This window comes from Balaenoptera physalus (assembly GCF_965194825.1).
Source record: "Balaenoptera physalus genome assembly, chromosome: 17".
NCBI classification, from domain to species: domain Eukaryota; kingdom Metazoa; phylum Chordata; class Mammalia; order Artiodactyla; family Balaenopteridae; genus Balaenoptera; species Balaenoptera physalus.
The window spans coordinates 44838272-44855936 of NC_138895.1; positions in this window are offsets into that span (position 1 = coordinate 44838272).

Genomic DNA, 17665 nt, shown 5'->3' on the forward strand with positions numbered 1-17665 from the left:
GTGCCACTTCACAGTCTGTGCTCCGCCTTGGCTGAGCAAGGGCCTTTTCCTGATTTTCACATTTCTGCAAAAGAAGGTTCCATAGGTTTTTCCTTTTGCAAGTGAGCTTCGCAAATAGAATCTGCTGTAGCAAAGGTGAAGAATGTTTCTTCTACTTATCAACACCTCTTTCCTAATCTCTTATTTAGGTTACTCAAATCCTTTCTCAGACCAGTCTAAGAATAAATACTAAGCTTCAGGCAGACTTCCAATGGACTTCCACTGCCTCTCAGGAGGAAAAGCCTTTCTAGTAACTTTTCTTTGGGAACAATTTGAATCTGTTTATCTAAATTTAGAGGATTCACTGCTATATTTTCCTGTGAAATGAGAGGCCAAAAGCTCCCTCTTTATTGAAGCCTATGGCTGGATTTAGGTCAGCAGAGACCAAGACTGTGATCAACTGGTAACTTAAAAAAATATGGCACATTATAGGGATGTATGGTGAGAAATGCCATGTTCTTCCAGGGACAACTAAAATTTTAGTCAGTGTTCCATTGTGGGCTCTATGGCTGAAGAAAAATTCAAGATCTTAGACATTTTTCACAAAACGTTGAAGTGATCAGAGTTTGAAAAATAGGAGCTTTAAAACTTGTTATCACTCTCGTTTTTAATGGCAAAAAAGAAAGTTGAGAACTGACTTTTTAATAGGATTCCTTAAAAGAAAACTTCATAGACAAAATGAGGATATAGTACATTTCAATAAAGAGAATTATATAATATTTAAAAATGTATGGCACATGCATGGAATAATCTCTGAAAGGGATGTTATCTATTAAGTCAATTCTAGGGAAAATCTCTGATGCTTCAGCTATTGATTAATGTTGCCTATTGTTTACATGTCATAAATTACAAATATTTTCTCTCAGCATTAGCCCATCACTGAGCTGGATGGGTACAAAAATTCCCATATTGGAGAGGCAATGTGGGTGGAAAGGAGATGAGCTTTAGTTTCCATCAGAACCAGGATTACATTCCAGCCCATTGCCTTATAGGACCTTGTGGGTTATATAGGTTATATAATCTCTCTAGTCTTCTTTTGAGAGTTGGGGAAAATAATACCTTGCAGAATTGTTGAGTAGGTTCAATGAGAGTCCACAAAGCTTCCACCTGTGCTTGACACACAATAACTGTTTGAAATATTGTGGCTGTCATGATTTTGGAAACATCTTATTGTAAAAATGCTGTTAATATGCATCAGGAGCAAATTTTGTTTTGGTCTTTGGACTAGATTTTATACCTATATTTGTGTCAAGATAATTCTCTAGTTCCAAAAATTAAATATTAGATTTAATTTTGTATAGTCTCCTTGTAAAAAGAAATTTCAAAGCAAATGACTTGGCATCTTAGGTAGAAAAAGAAATTAATTGCCAGAAATAGCCAAGCAGCGTACATGAGATTATCAAGGGAGAGTGGGAAGAATCCAGCAGGCACTCAAAACACTGACGCTTAAGGGAAAGGTGAAAGACATTCTGGAAAGGAGATTTAGGGGAGGGAAAATAGAGTGTTCCTGAAGCCAAGGGAGGAGAGTACCCTATGGATAAGAGAGTGAGGATATTTCTAAGACAGTAACAGATATGATGTGTCATGGAGTTTGGGTTTGCTAGGGAAGGAAGTAGAAACAGGAGGGGGTTGATAGAGAAGGAGAAAGAGGAATCAAGATACTGAAGGTCTTGCTGAAATAAAATACAGATGTGGTGATGGTAACTGGAATGAAAATGGTATCTTGTGATCAGAGTAAGCTATAGGATTTAAGATTTCATAGGTAGAGCAATTGGGGTGATGACAAGGTCTAGCGGGTGGCCAAGGGAAGGGTGGCTTTAGTGGCATTGAGTGGTTGCTCTTTTGAAATCAAAGAACTAAGATATTGAAGCTACCAGGATAATGGTAGGACTAGGGGTGGAAAGGAAGATTGAGCAAGGTGCCAAAGGCTCCTTGAATGAGGAAGAAGAATGACTGGGGGTTGGAATTTGACATTGACAGAGGGGAGTATAGGGCTAGTTTCGCCTCAGCCTGAATGGGGAGGGGAATTGTCGTTTGGAGCTGACATTGGCATTCTCCTCCCACCTCTTGGGTCCAGTCTGGATGAATGGCATCTCCTTGGGAAGGCTACAGGGGAGGAGTGGTGTCCTTGCAGGGATGAGCTGGGATTCATTTAACCCGAAGAGGTGGAGGGGAAGAACCATTGTGACATGACTGTGGGTGACAGCAACTTTATCATGGAATGAAGTTCTAGAGGGCTCAGGGAAAGGTTACGGAGAGAAGGGAGCAGGAGTAGGAGGTGGTCAAAGGCAGGGAAGCTCAGAGCTCTTTGGGGGTTAGAGTGTAGCAAGAAGATGACAAGGGGCTCCCATTTTGGCCACTGGCCAAAGATAAGAAAAACCTGGTGCTTGGCTGGCTGCAAGTGTTCCAAAGAATGAATCCAGAAGTCCCCTAGTAGGTGGGAGGGGCATGAGGGCTTAGGTCTTTCTGGAAGAAAACAGCCTTCCTTTGAGGGGGGAAGGAAGACTTTCCCACAGAGGGAAGGGCATGGTCAGAGGTCCAGAGAAGAGGGAGTTTCATGCTACCAGGGACCATGATTAAGTAGTTGGGTGGGGCTGGGACGCAGTATTTGTGGAAGAGTGACTGAGTATCTGGTGGTGTCAGACTGCGAGGGGCCTTGCAGCACCTGCTCAAGCATTTATCAGCAGGGCTGTGCCACAATCTGGTACGTGGTGCCAGTGAGCAGAGAGGAGAGTGGGCCGAATGCAGAGGGAGGGAGGCAGAGAGAGAGGGGAGGGGGAGAGAGATGAGACTTTCAGAACATCGAGGTTCTGACTCTTGCTGCACTGATTCCCACCCCCAACAGGAACATGTAAATATTAACATAGACACAAAGGAACAGGTCTTCTTTTTGTACATTTTGCTTTTTTAGGACCTGATATGAACAGTAGAGATAGTCGCTGTTCGTTATCCTTCCTTCTTATAAATGGTGATCATCAACTGTGATAAATCTCTTGTAATTGAATCTAAGACCCTGAACTCACTTAGACACCCAAAATGTGCACATCATTGGTGTTGCCGTGACTTCACCACCTGACAGTCCTCAAATGAGACATTGTTATTTTTGATTAATAAACTTATTCATGCCTGGACTTCTTTAATTAAAAATCCTGGTGATGGGCTTCCCTGGTGGTGCAGTGGTTAAGAATCCACCTGCCAGTGCAGGGGATACGGGTTTGGGCCCTGGTCCAGGAAGATCCCACATGCCGCGGAGTAACTAAGCCCATGCGCCACAACTACTGAGCCTGCGCTCTAGAGCCCGCTAGCCACAACTACTGAAGCCCGCGTGCCTAGAGCCCGTGCTCCGCAACAAGAGAAGCCACCGCAATGGGAAGCCTGTTCACCGCGACGAGGAGTAGCCCCTGCTTACCGCAGCTAAAGAAAGTCCGCGCGCAGCAACGAAGACCCAATGCAGCCAAAAATAAATAAATAAATACAAATAAATTTATATATATATAAAAAAACCTGGTGATAAGGAATTCAGAAACACAAGGACAGACTAGAGAAATAAAAGGCAACTGAAACAAAAATCTAAGTAGGGACCCAAGGTAGGATTTGGGGCTCTGAAGTGCTATAGAGATTGATGCATTATGCAGTGATTACTAGATGTGAGTCTCAGAGTTGTCCACCATTTGGATGTTTAAACATCCTGAATTTCCTCTGGGTTTCTTTGTGACTGCTCAACAATTAAACATTAACTCATCACTACTTTATTCTTTTTGCTCTTTTGAAATAATAACAACAGAGAGTCTACAGAGATTGGGAAGTTCAGTCATATTTTAGGTAAAGGACAGATTGTTGTCTGACCTCCTTATCATCAGCTTGTCCTAAGATGTTCCCTGGGAGTCCCATGCAGTGATAGAGAGTGTTTTTCTTGCTCTCTTTTGTGAGATATGACTTCCTTAGCCTGCATATGGTGTATGGGATAGAGGCTGTGTACATGTGTGTGCAAGTGTGTGTGTTCCTATGAGTGAGAGTGAACTGGTCAGTCTTGGGTGGGTTTATACGTTGGTCAGAATTTGAGATTTATTCTTTTTAACTCCAGTTTCTACCTGCTGTGAAGCGGTAGGTGAGCAGGAAAATGGAATTTTGTAGCTGGAGAGGTTCAGGTCATCTGACTCACTCTATCTGTCCAGCTGAGGAATCTGGGCCCCAGGCTTGTGACTTGCCCGAGGTCATGTAGAGCAGTGAGACAGAGGCCTGTGGAGAACCCAATTTCCTAGTTTCGTGGTGGCCATTTGCTAGTTGGGATGATTGAGGCACCAGTGTAATTTTGATTTCAAAAATGCTGAAATGAAGATGTGTCATTCATTTAAAATGATGTTTTAGGGCTTCCCTGGTGGCGCAGTGGTTGGGAATCTGCTTGCCAATGCAGGGGACACGGGTTCGAGCCCTGGTCTGGGAAGATCCCACATGCTGCGGAGCAACTGGGCCCGTGAGCCACAATTACTGAGCCTGCGCGTCTGGAGCCTGTGCTCCACAACAAGAGAGGCCGCGATAGTGAGTGGCCCGTGCACCGCGATGAAGAGTGGCCCCCGCTTGCCGCAACTAGAGACAGCCCTCGCACAGAAATGAAGACCCAACACAGCCAAAAATAAATAAATAAATAAAGCATGACACAAAATTAAGAAAAAAAAAAAAGGTAAATTTAAAAAAAAACGATGTTTTAATGAAGAGAACAGAGAGGGAGAGCTCATTGTTGATATTGGGGGTGGCCTCTCTTAATGGCTCATCTCACAGTTCTGGATGGTTCTAGGGTTTGGATGCGGTTGGGTGGGGAGTAGAAGGACAGTGGCCCATCAAGTCTGTCCGTACATGGGGGTTACTTTCTACACTAGCACATGAAGTAAACATCCAGCAAAGTTAAGGCTTCTGAAAATCCTTTAGGAAGAGACTGGTACACAGGCTCTCAGTAAGACAAACACAGCTCGAGTTTCCTCCAGCATTGGCTGTTTCTTCACTTAAGCACCAGATGAAGCCACTGGCTTACACTTGGGGCCATGGTGTACCCCGAACACATATCTTTAGACGTTGAGCAGTGAGATGCTCCCACACAAGCAGCCCGGGGCTCCGAGCCTGAGGGATAAGGTACAGCAGCTTCAGGTCCTAGGGAGGGAGGGCACACAGCAGCATCTACACTAACCAAAGACGAAAAACTAAAGGTTTTTTACTTAACCACACAATTGAATTTAAGTAATTTAAAAGTATATTTGCACATTTGATGCCACCGTAGACTATCATTTTGTTGAAACCAATTCATTCCAAAATGAAAGTCACATAAATTAAATTGTCCCACTCTTTAATATATTTCTTCCTCTCTTTTCTTATGTTCTCCCTTTCCCCCCTTCACTTTTTTTCTCCAAACTTAACCCCCAGGCAGAATTCTTTTACTCCTCTTTACCCCCAAAATTGTACCCACTTTCTATGTCCCTCTTTTTCCTCTCTTGTCTCTTCTCTCCTCCAAACTTGTTAATTACATCTTGTTTATCTTTTAGATGTAAGGGTAAGTTTTTTTTTTAATTAAAAATTTTTTATGTGTTTAATTTGTTCCTTTTTAGGCAAAAAAATATTGGGTGACTTCCCGCTCCTTTATTTTTTACTCTTCAGTTAATGCTAATTTCCTAGCTGGTCATTTATTGGCTGTGTGACTGGACACAATTTTCTTAACCTGCTTAAGCCTGTCTCCTCTTCTGTGAAGTAAGGATAATAATAGCACTTTCCGGACAGAGTTGTTTTTAAGTTCATGCAAAAAAGTGCTTAGTTCAGGGTACAGCAAATGTTTAATTAATACTAACTACTAAGATTATCAGTTTCTTAATTTAATACTTGTATTTTAAATAGCATGCAAATACCTGCTGCCTAAGGATAAAGAATATTTTTATTGTTCATTTTAATTTCACTTTGTTTCATCCCCCCAGTATATGTGAATAAGGTTGGGCTATGAAAACTATTTTGAATAGGGAGATCTCCTCATAGCTTTTTATTTTTTTAGTTTTTAATGGACTTTATTTTTGGGGTTCACAGAAACACTGAGGGAAAGTACAGTGAGTTCCTATGTGCCCCATTCTCCCCACCATACACATCCTCTCTCACCATCAACATCTGGCTCCAAAGTGGTATCTTTGTTACAGTCGATGAAACCACATTCGCCTTTTATTTTTTTAACCACGGTACTTGTAAGTATACATTGTTTCTTAAGGCGGTCATTTCTGGTTCTGTGAGCCATCCTAAAGACTCCCTTTATCAGTCATTTAAGGGAAAGGTAGCGGGTCCATGGGGCCCAGCTGCACATTAACCTTTTATTAACTATTCAAGATGCAGGAACTCCTTGGAATTGGATGGACTGGTAAGAATAGTGCAACCAGTGTACCCTGTCTGACTGCCCCTTTTCTTTTCTCTTCTACTTTGTGAAGTTCTTTAAGGGCCTCAAAATGCCCAAACCCAACAATGGGTGGGAGACAAAGCCAGCTTCAGAGATGCCAGTGTTTAACGCTGAAGAGACGTGGACAGAATCCGCCAACAAATAACAACACCAGAGTGCATTCATACCGAGTTCCGAGTGGGAGAGGTGAATGGGTAACGGGCGTCCCCACCAGCCCTCTTCGTTCTGCATGAGAGCACAGCAGAAGCCGGGCTGGGGTGACAAGCACCCCAGCCTCCAGTTACTGTCTCCTCAACCAGGATACCCCGTCCCACTACCCTTGCCAACCCGCGGGGACACACTTGGAGAACCAAGCGGGAAGACCTGGCTAAACGTTAACTTTCAGGTTAAGCTCCGTCCAAATTCAAGAGGGGACACGTGGCCCTGTGTCTGGGTGGTTAGCGTATTTGATGCTGATTTCTTCTTTGCAAGGTCACCACGGTTTAGTTACAGAAGTGGTGATATAACTTCTTCTCCCCAAACCAGCGGACATCTTAAAAATGAATAGAAGTGGAATTTGAACCTGGGATGTGAAAATGACTCAAGAAAAGGGTCCCTAGAGCCTCCTGATAATCTTTATCTATTGATTTACTAAAAGAGGGAGACAAACATCATACAAGCAAGGGATAAAGAGAAAAATCTTCATTTTTTTCTAAACCTTTCCATCTTAATGTCGAATACTATAGTTGTCAAGAAATGCATTATAAATTCCTTTTTAAAAAGTGATCAGAAGTTAGTAAGCAATTCTCTTGGAGAGTAAACTGAATGGTTTCTGGAGATGTTTAAAAAGATAGACTGGGAAGTACAGTGTTCTGGAAAGTTTGGTGTTGGTCTGTGTTCAGCTGGCAGAGTAAAACCCTGGGGGAATACACTTCACCCTCTGGCTTTCACTTAGGCAAATTGGATGTCTGATTTACAGGCTGGTGGGTGAGGGGGATTCCCACCACTTTTAGCTTAAGTTATGGCACCTAATCAACTGGCTTATTTAACCATAAATATGAAAGGTTTGACTGAAAACCTGGTTTAAATGTGGGCTACTGAACTTTCCTGAGGTTACGGGAACTCATTATTTGTCCAGCCCTTACATTCAGGGAAACTCTCTTTTAATGAACCTCATTTCACATTTGCAAGGACTAGGCCAGCTTGGCTGGAAGAGACAGGAAGCTCCCTGTGCAGGTGTCCTGCCTAAGGTTGGGGGAGAGGGGTCCCACATGAGCAGAACCCCCTCCCTCCTCAGAAAAGCTTTCCACCCTCCCACTGCCAGCACCTGCCATCTCCCCATCAGCTCTCTCAGCTTTCTCCTGTGATATTTTCTCTGTTCTTCACTATTGCAGTAAATGGCTGTAAAATGTTAAACATTAACACCTAGAGTGGCACCCTCAATCCAATCCTTCCTGCCCCTTCCCTGGTTTATTTTTCCTTCCTTAGCACTTAACTACCCTCCAACACTCTATTTTGTTTACACATTTTGTTTATTGTCTCTCCTGCTGGAAGTCAGCTTCTTGAGGTCAGGGCTTTTTGTTTATTTTTACTGTTTTATCTCCATCACCTAAAACAGTGCCTGGCACATAGTAGCTGTTCAGTAAACATCTGTGGCATGAAAGAATAACAGCAGGCCCTACGGCTCAAGCCCACTTCATACCTCTTAGTACACTTCCTCAGAATTGCTAACTACAGGCTTCCTTGGTTTTGTGGCAGAGTTAAAGGTGAAGGGAAAGGTCACATAAGGGCAGGCTCCGTGGCTGTGCTCTGTGCCATCACAGGGACCTGTGCTCAGCAGGGGCCTGTGCTTTAAGGCTCTGCCGTCACTGTCTCAAAATTCTTAACAATTTTTTTTTTTGAACTTGTGCCTTGTAGGGAAAGATTGAGATATGTTTTTTGTTTGTTTGTTTTCCTGCAGTAGCTTAGTCCTACTTTATTTACCCAAATGCAATTTTAGGCTTGTTGCTGGAACAAATATACTGACCTACTCAGCACTCAGAGGAGGAGGAGAAACACCAGAAAGATCTGGGGCTGGACCCTGTTCATACTTCTGTTGCTTCTTCTTCTGCTGTGACCTGCCCTGGGCACCAGGCTGCCCTGGTGACCCCGCTAAGGTCCCTCTCCCCTCAGTCCCTGCCTGGAGAGAAAAAGGGATGATAGAAGTCCTTCAGATATAGATCCTCGCGCCTAAACCAAGTGGTGAAGTCGCATCTCTGGTAGCCAGTCGCAAAGCCTTGCCAACCAAGGTGGCACGTGCTCTTTCCGGAGCTCCGGCCAAGCTCCCTTTGCACAGCGGTCACAGCAGGAGCGGTTGCCGGAGTGGCAGACACTTGAGAGTGAGGCTTGCTTTATCTTTGAGCTGCAATTATCACGAGATCTGTCACTGTCGACCTGCTTCTTCTCTTTCATCCTGACTTAGTGTGTTCCATGTTGGTGCCACAGTCCTCCATCATCTGCTGGAGACTGAGGAAGAAATGCCCACTCTGGCTTTGGGAGTCATTCCAGAACGTGCGGCCCAGGATCCTTGTATGTTGGAGGTGGAGGATTTCCTGGCACATGTGTTGCGGGGAGGAGGACATGGCAACCCCAGGCTGCTGAGACCCCTCCGTACGACTCAGGCTGCCTGCCCCCACCAGCCAGCTGGAGGGACAGCAAGCAAAGCATCATCCTTTGGGGGTGAAGCCAGGGCATGGCTCCCCCTGCTGCAGCCTTATTTGGGGCTTACTGGCCACAGCATAGCCTGGGCTGCTCCCACGGATTCGCTCAGGTACATGCCAGCACCCCTGGCACTTCCCTTTGCTCGTTTGGCCTCTTGGGGACGTTCTTAAATCCACTCACGAAGTCCGGCAGCATCAGCAGAGGAAGTAGCAATGATTCCCTTAGAATGACACAGTTTTGGTGGAGAAAGGCGATATCATCTGACTTTCCCAAGGGAAACTTTTCACAGGAAGAAGTTTGAAAACTCTCCCTAAAAATCTCAGAATTGGCAGTGGAGGTTTTCACTGGGAAGTGACGTGGTGTCATAAACAGGAATAGTGAGGCTGCTGGTCCCACACTGACTGCTGATCTGGGGCTCTCTGTCCCTGTGTTAACTTACCTGTGACCCAGGGAGGGCAGGCAGCCTGATGGTTAAGAGCATGGGTTTTGAAGTCAGACTGATCTGGTATTAAGACTTGGTTCCAACAGTCTATGAACTTGCAGAGTAACTTGACCTTGTTAAAGCCTCGGTTCCTTCATTCATAAATTGGGGACATAATAATTTGCATGAATTTGCATTTACTTAACTTCCTCAATTCCTTGGTTCCCTTAGCTGTAAACTGGGGATAACAATTTTTCCTAAACTCAGAGGGTTGTTGTGAGGTTAAATGATATAAGTTTTTTGAAGCTCTTAGGCCAGTCGTGGGCATACAGTAGTCACTCACAAAATTGAAACTGTTTTTATTAGGAATGATAGTACCTGCCTTGATTCCATTGTAAGCAGTTCTTTGGATCAAATGAAGCAAGGTTTTCAAAAACACTTGGGAAACTGGAGATGGACACAAATACAAGATAACTGTTTGGAAACTGAATTCCTCTGCTGACTGAATGATTAATTTTTCTCCTTTAACAGTCAGTGTAGCTGACTGATTTGTGGCTGATGAAACGTCCTCAGGGGCTTCCCTGGTGGTGCAGTGGTTAAGAATCCACCTGCCAATGCAGGGGACATGGTTTCGAACCCTGGTCTGGGAAGATCCCACGTGCTGCAGAGCAACTAAGCCCGTGCGCCACAACTACTGAACCTGCGCTCTAGAGCCCGTGAGACACAACTACTGAGCCTGCGCACCACAACTACTGAAGCCTGCGTGCCTAGAGCCTGTGATCTGCAACAAGAGAAGCCACCGCAATGAGAAGCCCGTGCACTGCAACGAAGAGTAGCCCCCGCTCGCCACAACTGGAGGAATCCCGCGCGCAGCAACAAAGACCCAATACAGCCAAAAAATGAATAAATTAAATAAATAAATTTTTAAAAAATTATGAAAAGAAACGTCCTCAGGAGCCAGAGGATCTGCTGGTCCAAGCCTTGCTCTTGCCTTCAGTCGAGGGTTAACCTGATCAACCGCATGAAGGCACTATGCAACTTTTACTTTTTAAGATTCACAACTCCGGCAATTGGTGTTTTTTTTGCAAGATGATGTAAATATTTTATTTTCTTTTTTGAAAACCCTCACCATTTGTCCCTTCACCACTAATCTTTGAGCAGCCTGATGATTAATGGGTCTCCAACGTTCGGCTTTTACGTAAGGAGTAAGAGCCGAACCTCCGCTTCCCAGGGCGAGGCTGTTTAGCATGGCAACGTGGCTTATCTGCTCGCATGTTTCCTGTGGAAGTTCTGCAGTGCTTTGTGGAATCTTTTTTCCTGAGCAGTTGCAAGATAGCCTGTTTTCCAATAAACCTAGAGTAAGCATCTAGTTATCTATTGCCATGTAATCAACTGTCCCCCACTCTGTGACTCAGAGCGCCGTGTTCTGCTTGTTTGTGTAGCCCTGTCTGTTCTGCAGGGCCTCGTCTGGGAAGACGCAACGGCCAGAGGTGGCTACACGGTGGGTGAGGTGGCTACACGGTGGGTGAGGTGAGGCATCTTCTCTCAGAAATTCCAGCATGTTTTTTTTAAAACAGTTCAAGAAAGTTAGTCAAAGTGGGTGCAGTGCTTAGGAATCTTTGGAAGAAAGATACCAATATGCACGCATTGGTGCCTCCTGTGAGACTACAAGTGCCGTTTGTGAGGCTGCAGGCTGTTTAAAATCCCTCTTGTCCCACTGAAACTAAGATGCTAACTTCCTAAAGGAGAAAGACTTCCTCGTTTTGCTGAGATCCCTGGACAAATCGCTTGCTTTCGTAGAACTAGAGGCATAACTCATACCTGACTCCAGTTACCAAAACTGGATGTGCACAGCTGACAGCCTTCTCTAATTAGACCCTAGTTAATAACCACAGAATTTCCTATTCATTTTATCCTGAGAAGAGTTTAGATCTGTTTGCACTGGTTTATAATAATTTGAGAAGTCCTGAGTTCGTAACAGTTAAAGTAATTATGTAAATATGTATATTTGTATATTTTGGTCAGCAGGGTTGGGGGCATGGACAGAGAGGGATAGACAGATTCAGAGCAGGATAGAGAAGATAAAAATCATGTCTCATTCCCTCTCACAGAGATAACTGCTAATGTAGTTCCACCCACTCTCTTTTAGTGGCATATATTTAAACCATTTTGTTATAAAATTGATGCTCAATTATTATACAATATTAAAGGGAAAAACCTTATAATGTCCCCATTTAGATAACCAGTGTTACCATTATGATGTCCTTTGTTTTCTGCCCTGCATATACAGGCAAACACTGAATATGCATTGCAGCATAAGCATTTTCCCAAACAGAAAAACAGCACAAACTTTAATTGCACAAGATGGAAATGATAGCACACAGGACACACACATATCTTGCATTTCAATCTTATTTATAAACACTGATGAAAAATATCAAATAAAATATTTGGCATGAGATCCATCAATCTACTTTAAGGAATGTACCATGACCAAGTGAATTTCATTTCAGGAATGCAGAGATAACAAAATATTAGGAAATCTGTTAGTATAATCAATCTTATGTGAAAACTTCATATGATCATTTTGATACTGAAAAGCCATATTCATCATGTGATTTTGAAAAATCTCAAACTAATAATAATACGCTTGATTAGACACAATCCTGTTAGAGTCATAGAAAGACAAATGTCACCCTTTTCTCCTTGTTTAAAAGTGCTTGTCAATACAGTGAGTAAGATCATGAAGCAAGATGTCTAAATATTGGCGAGAAGAAGGAAAAATTGTCTTCATTTGAAGATGATATGATTGCTCACTAAGAGAATCATTAAAAAGCTTGTGGAAGTAACAGAGTTCCCTGTAGTGTACAAGTACAAAGTAAATATATATAAAATTAATGGTTTCTTATATCTCAGCAACAACCAGTTAGAAAATGTAATGGAAAAGATAGTCCACTTACAAGAGTATAAAGAGAATTAAATACCTAGGAGTACATGTAACCAAAAACAAAACCAAAACAAAATAGAATAGAATCTTTATGAAACTCTCCTGAGAGAAATAATGTTTGAATACACGAAAAGACAAATCATGTTATTGGATGGTGTATTAGTTTTCTAGGGCCGCCATAACAAATTACCACAAACTGAGTGACCAAGAACTTTACTGTCACGGTTCTGGAGGTTAGAATTCTGGATTCAAAGTGTCAGCAGACTCTCTGAAGGCTCTAGAAGAGAATCTACTTAATGCTTGTCTCTTACGATCAGGTGTTGCTGGAATTCTTGGCATTCCTTGGCTTGTAGACACATCACTCCAATCTCTGCCTATGGCATTACTAGCATTCTCCTTGTGTTTCTGTCTCTGTGTCTCTGCTTCTCTTCTTCTAAGGACACTCGTCACATTGAATTAGGGCCCATTCTAATGACTTCAACTTGACTATATCTGAAAAGACCCTATTTCCAAATAGTGTCATATTCACAGTTTCCAGGGGTTAGGACTTCAGCATATCTTTTTGAGGGGACACAATTCAACCCATAACACTTGAGAAGACACAATGTGAAAAAGATTCACATTCTCAAACCAATCAGAAATCCTACACAATCTCAATAAAAACCCCAAAGTGATTCCAAATGAATTCTGAAACTCACAGGGGGGAGGGGAGCGATATGAAAATAGCCAGGACAATTCTGAAAAAGGCAAGTCGCAGGGAAGTACTTGCCCACTAAGTATTAGATGTATTACAAAGCTATAGCAACTGTGTATGATACCAATGCAGGAACAGACAGATGAATGAAACAAGACAGTAGAGACCCAACAGAGTGAGTCTGTGTGTGTGTGTGTGTGTGTGTGTGTGTGTGTGTGTGTGTGTGTGTGATATGGGCTGAATTATGTCTCTCCAACATTCATATGTTGAAGTATTAACCCCCAGTACCTCAGAATGTGACTATATTTGAGATATCAGAGGGTCTTTAAACAGGTGATTAAGTTAATATGAGGCCATCAGGTTGGCTTTACTCCAATATGACTGGTGTCAATGTAAGAAGAGCAGATTAGGACACAGACATTATGCACAGAGGGAACACCACGTGAAGGCACAGGGAGACAGCCATCTAAAGCCAAGGAGAGAGGCCTCAGAAGAAACCACTGCTGCTGACCCCTTGATCTCAGACTTATAGCTTCAGAACTGTGAGAAAATAAATTTCTGTTGTTTAAGCCATTCCATCTGCCATTGTGTTACAGCAGCCCTAGCAAACTAATGCAGTGTTTATATGTATATGATGAAGCCGGCATTTTAAATCTCTGACAACTATCTAGCAGGAAAACCATAAAGCTTGATCCTTACTTCATTTTTTACACCAAAATAAATTGTAAATAATAAAAAATTCAAAGATTAGAAATGAACCATAAAATATCAAAATATGGGTAACTATTTTTATAGTCCTGAAGTGCAGAACGTAAGATACCAAAGGGAAACGATAAAGGAATATTTTATAGAGTCAGGTACATACAATTAAAAAAAACACACTTTGAAGATTAAGAGTAATAAAGTTGAAATACAAATGACAAACTAACGAAATATGTTTGCAACATATATGACACTGAGTTAACATCTCTAATATACAAAGGACATTTACAAATTAATTTTAATAAGGCAAGGTCTTTTAAAAATGAGCAAATGGCATAAACAGCAGTTCACAAAAGACGAAAAGCAAATGAGAAATAAATATATGAAAATGTGTTCATTCTCACTCATAATTAAAAGAATACCAGTTAAAACAATAAAGATAGCCCACGTTTGGTGGCAACTGGTGGTGATTATAAAGATGGACAGTATCAGGTGGTGGGGCAATGGGCTTTCAGAAACTCTTGCTGGGGGTGTATTGGTTCAGACTTTCTGGAGTCAGCTTGACATTATGTGTTACCATTAGAACAGGCATACTTTTTGACCCGGTTTCTGATTGTATCCTAAGGAGATAATTGGACATGTGTACAAAGGTGATTGCATGAGTGTGCTACTTGTGATGATTGTAACAGCAAAAATGTAGGAAACGTCCATCAGCAGGAAATCAGTTATCCAAATAACAGGCAAGCCATATTCTGAAATACAATATGGCCATTAAAAACAATGGCCCCAAAATGTCTGTATTTATTATTCTGTAAAAATGTCTATTAGACACTCAGTGGAATAAGCAATTTGAAAAAAATGGATATCATGATTCCATTTTGTAAAATTATATGCCCAGAAAGATGTTTGGAAGATAATTTGTTGGACTATTGATAGTGATTGCCTGTTGATGATGGAATTTTGGGTAATTGTCATATTTTTCTTTATACTTCTTAATGTTGTTTGGAATTACAATGAACACAGACTATTTTTATCATCAGAACAGATGAATAAAGCTGTTTTCCTTTGGGGAAAACTATTCATAAATATTTTTAATGATTGTAAAATAATAATGGGTCCCCTATTGTTAGGCATTTACATTTTTCTAAAGTTTCAGTATTACAAATAGCGCTGTGATGAACATTTTTGTGTGCAAATGTTTGTTCATATTTCAGATTATTTCTTTTCTTGGAATGGAATTACTAGATCAAAGATATGAACATTTTTAAGACTCTAGATACATAGTGTCAAATCATTTCTGAGAAAGACCATAGCAATTTACATGGCTTTGATCATCACATCCTTATCAATATTAAGTGTTATCACTCTGGACAATACTGGCCAAATTAATGGGAGGAAATGAGATTCCATGCTGTTTTTATTTGAATTTCATTTATACAGATTTATTAGTTACTAAAGAAGACACTACTTTTATAATTCTTTAGTCATGTCATATGAAGTTTTCTATTGAGGTCTTGCTGCTTATCTTTTAACTATTACAGATGTAGTAACATTTTGTCATATTAATAGTAATATTTTAAAAATTTGAGTTAATGTTAAGATTTCTGCCATGAGTTTTAAGTTCTTTAGTGGTTAAATTAATTGATCATTTCCTTTGTAATTTCTTTTGTTGCTGTTATGCTTATGTAGTCTTTCCCTACGCAGATATAAGATAAAATATCTATTTTTTTAATATTTTGTGTCTTAATTTTTTTTTTACATTTTAGCTTATAAGTTTTTTGAGTGTGAATGACATGGTGTTCTGAATATTTTTCCAAGTTTCCATTTCCTCATAACCTTAACTTTAAAAAAAAATTTAAATTGACTTTATTTTTTAGAGCAGTTTTGGGTTCACAGCAAAATTGAGCAGAAAGTACAGAGAGTTCCCATATTTCCCCCTGTCCCTCCAACCCTGCTACCCGCAGAGTGGTACATTTGTTACAATCGATGAACCTACATTGATACAACATTGTCACCCAAAGTCCATAGTTTATATGAGGGTTCATTTTTGGTGTTGTACATTCTATGGGTTTGACAAATGTATAATGACATGTGTCCGCCATTATAGTATCTTACAGAATAGTTTCACTGCCCTGAAATCCTCTGTGCTCCAGCTACTCATCCCTCCCCATCCCCAACCCCTGGCAACCACTGATCTTACTTCTTAGTTTTGCCTTTTCCAAGATGTCATCATACAGTTGGAATCGTATACTATAGCTGGAATCATACAGTTTGTAGCCTTTTCATATTGGCTTCTTTCAGTTAGTAATATGCATTTAACTTTCCTCCATATTTTTTTCATGGCTTGATAGCTTATTTCTTTTTAGTGTTGAATAATATTTCATTGTATTGACATACCAGCTTATCTATCCATTCACCTACCGCAGGAAATCTTGGCTGCTTCCAAGTTTTGGCAATTACAAATAAGGCTGCTATAGATATTCATGTGCAGGTTTTTGTATCGACATAAGTTTTCATTTCATTGGTTAAGTACCAAGGAACGCAATTGCTGGATCTTAAGGTAAGAGTATGTCTAGTTTTGTAAGAAAGCACCATCTTCCAAAAAGACTGGATTAATTTGCAGTCCCACCAAAAGTGAAGAGAGTTCTCATTGCTCTACGTCCTTGCGAGCATTTGGTGCTGTCAGTGTTCTGGATTTCGGCCATTCTGATAGGTGTATAGTGATATCTCATTATTGTTTTAATTTTCATTTCCCTAATGACATATGATGTTGAGCATCTTTTAATATGCTTACTCGCCATCTGTATATCTTCTATCTTCTGTGATGAAGTGTCTGTTCACATCTTTAGCCTATATTTAAATCAAGTTGCTCATTTTCTTATTGTTGAGTTTTAAGAGTTCTTTGTATATTTTGGATACCAATCCTTCATCAGATATGTCTTTTACAAATATTTTCTTCCACCCTGTGGCTTGTCTTTTCATTCTCTTGACAGTGTCTTTTTCACAACGCAATTTTTAATTTTAGTGAAGTCCAACTCATCAGTTAGATATTCCATGGGCTGTGCCTTTGGAGTGGTGTCTAAAAAGTCATCACCATACCCAAGGTCACCTAGATTTTCTTTTCCTTTTAAATATTTATTTATTTTTTGGCTGCGTTGGGTCTTCGTTGCTGTGCACGGGCTTTCTCTAGTTGTGGCGAGCGGGGGCTACTCTTCGTTGCGGTGCTCAGGCTCCTCATTGCGATGGTTTCTCTTGCTGCGGATCACAGGCTCTAGGTGTGCAGGCTTCAGTAGTTGTGGCTTGTGGGCTCTAGAGCACAGGCTCAGTAGTTGGGGTGCATGGGCTTAGTTGCTCCGTGGTATGTGGGATCTCCCTGTCCCCTGCATTGGCAGGCGGAGTCTTAACTACTGCACCACCAGGGAAGTCCCTAGATTTTCTTCTATGTTATCTTCTAGGAATTTTATAGTTACATTTTATGATCCATTTTGAATTGTGAAGAATGTAAGGTCTTTGTCTACATTTATTTATTTATTTATTTTGCATGTGGATGTCTGGCTGTTGCAACACTATTTGTTGAAAAGACTGTCTTTTCTCCACTGTACTGCTCCTCACAAGTTTTCGTTAAGTAATCTATCCTTTTGCCTTGTATGTGAGGTGTGTCCTTTGTCAGATTCTTTGTATAAGGTACATTTCTGGATTCTTAATTCTGCTCTGTTAATGTGTTTGCCTATAACTTGCATATACTTGCTATTTTAATTTAAT